The sequence below is a fragment of the Hetaerina americana genome, unplaced genomic scaffold (genome assembly GCF_022747635.1).
Source record: "Hetaerina americana unplaced genomic scaffold, ioHetAmer1.1.p SCAF_2, whole genome shotgun sequence".
NCBI classification, from domain to species: Eukaryota; Metazoa; Arthropoda; class Insecta; order Odonata; family Calopterygidae; genus Hetaerina; species Hetaerina americana.
The window spans coordinates 886,363-894,906 of record NW_027286763.1 but is presented as its reverse complement, the minus strand read 5'-3'; positions in this window follow the sequence as shown (position 1 = coordinate 894,906).

Below are 8,544 nucleotides of genomic sequence, written 5' to 3'. Positions count from 1 at the left end.
GGGGGGAGTGAAAGAGTGAATGGGGTGTGGAGTGACCGGTTTCAAATAGAGGATGAGGCGAAGCATGGGCGCAGGACTGCACATGACAGTGCTGTCACCATGGCCTTTCAATGTTTTCCTGGATAAATGCGGGAGGGGTGGATGGCAGTCGCAAGGATACGAGTTCCCGTTCTTTTGTTTACTTTTTCAAGAGCTACAGTGTTTTCGCTGGGGTTTCGCTAGTTTCATTTGAGTAGCGGAGAGGTTGAATTTGAGGGTTATTATGAAGGAAGTCGCATTTTTATTAAGGAGATTAAGAATAACGATTGGATAGTGAGTGCAGATAGGAAAGCATCTGAAGAACATGTCAGATGGAAGGTTGTTGGTAGCTCCCATGCCTCTTTAATCATTTCCTCTGAATACAGGTTGAACAGCAATGGTGATAATGGGCAACCCTGCCTTACACCTCTTCTCCAACTTTAGCTGCGTGGGATATCAAACTAATTGTCCTATAGTCCTCACATGACGTGGCCTTTACCTTTTTCGGAATAGGAACTAAAACTGATCTCACAAAGTCTTCCGGCCAGATTCCCTCCTCATAAATACTACGGATCAGCCCATATAGCCTCTTCCTCCCACATTTTCCTAAGCATTTTAAAAGTTCCACGGGAATGTTATCTACCCCCACGGCCTTATTTAGTTTCATCTCCCTTAATGCCCTTTCTATCTCATTGTCTAGTATGCCTGGACCTAAGCTGTCTTCCTCTACGTCATTTTCTTTTTCAATGTCTAACTTTGTTGGTCTGAGTTCTTTACTATACAGTTCTTCTATATACTCCTGCCATCTCTCTTGGATCTTTCCTGCGTCAACTATTACCTTACCCGCCCTATCTCTAACTGTTAGCATAGCTCTTCCTTTCTTACTTCCCGATAACGATTTAACTTTGCTGTACAGCGCACCGATTTCAGCCTTCCTCTGGAGACTCTCCATATCCTCGCACTGCGTCTTCCACCAGGCTTCTTTTGCTTTATTTGTTGCCCGCCTCAATTTATTGTTTAATTCTTTGTACTTCATTTTGCCTAACTCTGTATTTACATTCTTCCATTTTCGCCGCTCATCCATCTTTGTAATCATCTCATCCGTGATCCATGGTTTCCTAGTCCTTTTAGCGTTAACGGTTCCAATAGTGTCTTTTGCGGCTTTAGACAACCCCTTCTTGATCATTTCCCATTTTTCTTCGATAGTACTTAGCTCTTTACCATCCTCCATGATTTTCTCCACCGCCTGTTTGTATTCCTTCCTTTTCAACCCATTTAATGCTTCTACATTCCATTTTCTAACTCGCCGCCCCTGCCTTATCTTTTTGAAACGTACGCTACATTTCATAACAACTAAATTGTGGTCTGAGTCCGCATCCGCTCCCGGGAAGCTGTGGGAATTTATCACACTATTCCTAAACCTGTGTCTAACCAGGATATAATCTAGCTGATATCTTCCTGAGTTACCTGGCATTTTCCATGTATACCTGCGTCTTTTGTGGTGTCTAAACCACGTGTTGGTGATGACTAACCCCTGTCTCCTGCAGAACTCAACTGCTTTCTCCCCGCGGTCATTCCTCGTGCCTAAACCGTAGTCCCCCACCTCATCACCATCTCTTCCTTCACCTACCGTCGCATTCCAATCCCCCATCACTATCAAATGTTTCCCTGCAGGAACACACGCGATCATGTTCTCCAACTGATCGTATATCCTATCGACCTCTTCTTCCTTATGGTTGCTCGGTGGCATGTATACCTGAATAATAACTAAGTTCGTCGGTTCTGCTTTTATCTCCACTAGTAGTATTCTATCCGTTACCTGCTCTATGTTGACTACGCTTCTTCCTACCTCTTCATTTAATACTATGGCAACCCCTCGTTGGCTCTCGTCCCCGCCGCTGTATATTATTCTATACTTATCACTCCAGTAATCCCCGCTATCTTTCCATCTCACCTCGCATAGACCTAAAATATCTATATTTCCCCTTTCCATCTCTCGCTTAACATTCTCCAATTTCCCTGTCCTCATCATTGTCCTAACATTCCACGTTCCTATTCTAACTAATTTTGTCTTCTTCTCCTGCGTCTTCCGTCCTGCTGCTGCTGGTTTTCCCTTGCAAGGGTTTCGTGGGATGACGACCGCGGAAGCCTTGCCTCCCCCGCTGCCGGGCACGACACACGGCCGATTGGGCCGAGCCCCGTGGTTGCCAGGACTCAAAATATCTCTATTGTCCATCATATTTTTCTAGGGAATGATAATTGAGGTGGTTTCCCGTTGCCTTCCTCAATAGTGTTTTTAACGTGACACCATCACTTACTGGCCGCCCCACTGGGGTCAGACGCCATTGCAGCCGCCTCACTGAGGAACAGACGCTGCGTGGACTACCTTTCGTCTGGCTCCTAACCTTCGACCTATCTGGCATGGGTGACCCTACCAGGAGCAATAATTAATACTCCCGCCAGCACAGCTCTAGGGGTCATCGGAACGCACAAGCCCTTCCACCACGTCAAGGTTGTAGTCCGGGGAGGGATATATATATATATGTATATATATATGTATGTACATATATAACCCTGTATATACATATATAAATATGTATATACAGGGTCCGCACGGAGAGGGATCCCTCACCACTATTCGCAATCGCACATTAGTTCAGTCGCCTCCAGGCATGCGTTGAGACAGGAGGTGTATTTTTGTGACATGTGATTGCTTGTGGTGTCGTCGCGCCAGCGCACCGTCGAGCAACGCTACGCTGCGAAGTTTTGCGTTAAACTCGGGAAATCCGCATCGGAGACCCTTGAACTCATTAAACAAGCTTATTGAGATGACGCCTTTAAGCCGCAAAAGAGCTTTTGCGTGGCACAAAATGTTTAAGGAAGGCCGGGAGTTCGTCGAAGACGAGCACCGCGTCAGACGCTCGACGACCACTCGAACCGGTGCTCAGGTGGCCAAGGGGAATAAGTTTTGGACTCTGACAGGCGTTTAATCATCGCCCTTACCAGTGAGGAGACCACCTTTCAGTCGGTACCATGCACACCATTGTAACAGAGGATGTTGCGATGAGGAAAGTGTGCGCGAATCTGGAGCCGAAAGTCTTGAGCGAGGAACAAAAGCTGTCGCGGGTGGAAATTCCGAAAAACATTTTGGACTGCGTCCAGGAAGATGAAGATTTTCTCGACAACGTTTTTACCTCAAAGGATAGCTCAAAAGGAGCTCAAGGGATATCCGTTCGACTCCATCGAGGCGGTTCAAGCGGTGACGACAAAGGCTCTCAACAGTATTCCGGAAACAGATTTCAAGCGGACTTTTGATGAGTGGTAGACGCGCCGAACTAAGTGTATCGATGCTGGTGGAATGTATTTTGAAGATTATTCAGTAATTGTAGTGATAACTGCAATAAATTTTGATTTTGGGAACCAGTCCCGATACTTATTGTACGAACCTTGTATCTGTATAACTATGGACACAATACAAACACGTAAGCCCTAGGGGGTGGAAAACCCACCCAGGCGGGAATCGAACCCGCGGCCTTTGGGTTGGGCCGACGAGGTCGTTACTCCGCCGCCACTTGGGCCATCAAGATAATTTTAGAGGAATGGGTAGCATTACGAGGAAGTCATGTGGGAATGTGGTCGCTGGGACTCTCGAGACAAGGAAATTTAGAACCAACGGAAGGACAAGCATGACCCAAAATCGTGAACTTGAAATCGGCGAAAAAGTAATAAATGGAGGAAAAAGGTAAAGAGAGTAGTAAGTTTCCAGTCCTGACTTCGCATTAGACTGATATTATCTACATCTACATAATACCCCGCAAGCCGCCGCAAGGGCGTGTGGCGGGGGGTGTTAGGTCACCAACCGTAAAAAGGAACAATACCACATGCAAAATTACACCAACAGCAGCGCACACACTCATGCAAAAATCCCTTCATCCAACACTCATGCAAACACATATACCGCAAAACAACAAAAAACTGCACCCCAGGATGCAGCAAGAAAGCCATCCTACAACACGCAAGCCAGGACACAACAAGCAAGAATGTGAAACACCACCACCACATGAACATGCACCACAAAACACTCTACCCCCCAAAGAGTCTGTAAAAGGCCGGGAATGCGACCCAACGTTGCAGGTAGCAGGAATTTCCCCCGCGGAGAGGGACGAGGGACTGAAAGGGAAACTTAAAAACAGATGAACAGAACACGAATGAGGTCATTCGGAAAGAATGGGTTATTATAACAAAACACATAGGTCAGTGGAAGATCATGCATTTAAGTAGAACTGATTATTTTTTAGACGCTGAGGGTGGCAAGTGGAATTTTTGCTAACTATAACCCTGCAGTTGCTATCCCGTATTGTCCTTGGGAAGAAGGAGTCCTTGAGTCGGCTAGTTCTGGCATCTATTTCCCGAATTTTATATGCATGATCCAAGCGACCAATGTATGTTGGAGTACGAATAATTTGCAAGACCTCGGTGCTGAAACATGCGAATCTGAATTTAATTAATAATTTCAATCTCGCATTGAATCTAGTCTCTCTTCTAATGATTCCCACCCCAACTCCATGAGCATATCGGTGACGCTTTGCATTTTACCGTAAGAATTTTTTACAAAATGGGCTGCCCGGCATTGAACCTTCTCGATTTCCTGAATAAGGTCTTTCTCACTTGAATCCAACACACTACACGCGTATTCTAAATGAGGCCTTACAAGAGCGTGGTAACAACGTTCAATCCACTTTTGAGACAATGCGTCTAATAAATCCCAATTTTTTATATGCTTGACCGCAGACTTTATGTACGTGAGTCCCCCAAGTTAAGTCCTTTGTGGATGTAACACCTAGGTATTTTACCGTATCAACTACTGCTAGTTCAACTCCAGCTAATTTGTAAGCAAATCCCGTTGATCTTTTAAAGAAATTTACCACCGAACATTTATTATAATTTAGTGTCAATCCCCAGTTAGAACACCATTTAGTAATGCAATCTAAATCCTGCGCTAGAATAAAACGATCCTCATCCCCAGATATCTCCCGATAGATCACCGTGTCATCCACGAACATCCTAATTTTACTTTTCACTTCGCGGTTCAAATCGTTAACAAAAAACAAGAAAAGCAACGGCCCGATTACACTTCCCTGAGGTACCCCCGACATGACACGAACGCTGTCGGAACTAGCGCCATCAAGGACTACCCTCTGTTCCCGCTCTGAAAGAAAATCTTTAACCTAACTTATGGCGCCCTTGTTTATACCCGCGACCCTTAGTTTATGAATGAGTTTACCATGTGGAACCTTATGAAATGCCTTTTGAAAATCTAAGAAGATCGCATCCACTTGCCTACCTCTCTCACCCGATAAAAGTAAATCATGTGTAAATAATCCTAATTGGGTTTCGCAGGAGCGGATTTTCCTGAATCCGTGTTGGTTGTCCCTTAAAAAGTTAATGTTATCAAGGTGTCTCATTATTGAACTGACAATTATGTGCTCTAAGATTTTGCAACAGATAGAAGTGAGAGATATAGGTCTGCAATTACTGGGATCCTCCCTGTCACCACTTTTACAAATAGGCGTTATTTGCGCGGTTTTCCAAATCTTAGGTACTTTGCACTCTGTGAGGGATTTGTTGAATATAAATTTAAGGTACGGGGCAATGTTTGGAGCTAAATGTTTTATCACCCTAGCTGGTATATTTTCGGGACCCGGGGATTTGTTGGGTTTAATATCGTTAAGCAATTTTAGAATTCCTTGTTGGTCCACTGTTATTTTTTCCATGGGTGGAGTATGTATTGTTTCTAGGAGATATGCGGTGGCAACATCGTTCGAGAAAACGCTTTGGAAGAATGAATTTAGGATGTTAGCTTTACCCTCACTGTCTGTATGAATTATATTGGTACAATCCCTTAAGCAAGCCACGGTTTGTTTACTCCTATTTACTTCCCTAACATATGACCAGAAAGCTTTGGGGTCAGTGTCCAAGTGCTCGCAAAGTACTTTGCGTTTAAAGTCCAGTAAGGCGCCACGTAATTGTGTTTACTAATACTGTAATATTATCAGTGCTTACTCCGAAAGGAAATGATGTGAAACTCTTTAAGCTCGCTAACACAATATGAAATTGAATACTTAAACATTTAAATAAAGTGAAGTGCGTGAAGGGGGAGTGAATGGAGGTAGGGAAAACTGGTCGAGTGCTGCATCAATCCCCTGAATCAAGTGCAGGTCGGTGAAATCTTCTCGGGATTGCAAACACCCAAGAACGCCATATTTGGTAACATTTCTCTGTTCGCTCACCATCGAGATGGGTGATGAGCGCTTCAGGAATACTGATAGCACTCGGCCATCTAAACGGCGACAAACATGAACTTCATCAATCTGCAGAAATCCTTAGAATATTTCATCATACTCACAGGCAGGGAAAGCTCCAGATCCTTTGTGGGTGGGTTTAAAACTTCGCTGGGATAAAGTTGAGGAGGAATACAGATGATGAAGTAAATCTGATTCGAAATAAAATTCCTCTCAGAGCACATTAATACGATTCCTCAAATTAATACAATCTAGTTGCACAAGCGTACAGTATACGGGAGGCATTTTTCATTTCTGGCACCAGGTATAGCTATCGTCATCTTACCCAACCTAGCCGAGGGTGAGAAACAAAGTTTACTTTTCCAACCTTTTGGCCTCAGCGGTATGCGTAACTTTGCTGGTTTAGGTTTGCTCTTTGAGTTGGGTTATCATTTGTAGCTGAGGTCACTGTAATTAGCTCTTGTTTGCGTCGTCACATGACCGCAAATTATCGTGCGCGCGTGGGGAAATTCGAAACTGATCAGGAGGCTGATTGGCCTGCATCCCAACCAAAATAACTAGATAAGGTTGCCGCGGATGTTCTTCTTTTGTTTGAAGCTGTGCTGTCCGTGTTGCAGCGCGTGTTTTTGCGCGAGGCTGCGAGGGGAGAGTCGGGGGGGTGCAAAGGCAAAATATCCACTCCACGTTTCCCTTTTGTTAACGGTTAAGCCACGACATATTTTTGCCCTTTTGCCTTTGACCTAGGGGTCGGATTGGCTAAGTATATTAAACACCGGACTGAAGGGGCAGAGTTAGCTGACCTTCCAAACAAAGATCATAAGAGAAGTTTCAAGCTCTATCGCCTCTCAGGTTCTCTCTATGCTGGGCCGATTTCCTCCGGTGAATGTGGGTCATCGAAATATGAAACCTTGAGATTCTTCTTTTGCCTACGGGCCTTTTTTCCTGAGCACTTTACAGTCCAAGGTCAAATATATCAACATTTTCGTTTCACGTTTTGAAATCAAAAACTGCCAAATTGCAATTTAATCACACTGAGGCAGATAATTAGAATCTAATGGATTGGATTTCAAAAATGACATAAACTGGGTTACGAACTGATTTGACTCTTGATTTACTTCGAAAACTTTGAAAGTAATTTTAGTTGGTTTATGCGAAATCAGAAGACACGTGAAGTGGTACAATGGCACCTCCCACGGAGTACTGCTTAGACTTTTATCCACTGAAAGGAAATTCATGCTCTTCATTGCCGTTGTAATCTTGAATTTAATTTCAATGCGCTCTTTCAAAATGGCCTTGAATTTATTATGCTCAAATTCACCTATTTCCTTGCCACTATTTATGATTTATTCGTTTTATTATTGGCGGTGAAATCTTGCACCTTCACTGCATTTACAATGCCTGCCATACGGATAGTGTTAACTATTATTTCGCCAACTTCCCAGTAATTTTTTGAAATGGTACTTTTCGTCACCGTTTCCTCATTCCCATTCCAAGAAAACGAGCTGCATAATGCGGAAAAATACAAACACCAATATCAACTGCCGGTGCAAAAGACCGAATGGAATAGGAAGAGAATATATCAAATGGGATAAGCGGTTTCATTCAAAAAGTATTAAATGAAACGCGCCGAAAGGAATTGGAATTAAAAGAAAAAGATTTAGGAGAGCTATTTCTTCTCGCGTAATCTCTATTATTGCTTAAGTTGCTTATTGCTTGACTTTCGAAAAAAATATAAATAAATAAATAAATAAATAAATATATATATATGCATATATATATATATATATGTATGTATATATATGTGATATGTGTGTCGCGGTAGTCCAGGGGGTTGAGCGTTGGACTACTGACCGGAGGGTCCCGGGCTCGATTCCCGGGCAAGGCTCTCTGGGAATCTGCAGCTCCACCCAAGCTATGTGATTTTTAGGGAGCAGATCTTCCTGGGAAACTACAACCAGCACAGGGAAAAGAATGCCCTACCCTGATGTGTGAATTTCACACGCCGACGACATCTACCAAACCGACCTTCGAGTGGATTACTGTGTTTATGGTTGATATATATATATATATATATATATATATATATATATATATATATATATATATATATATATATATATATATATATATATATATATATATATCGAGTCCTGGAATTGGCCAGGAATCAAAATTAGGCATTAATTACCCTGCTCCATTTATATTATCATCCCCCTTCCACCCC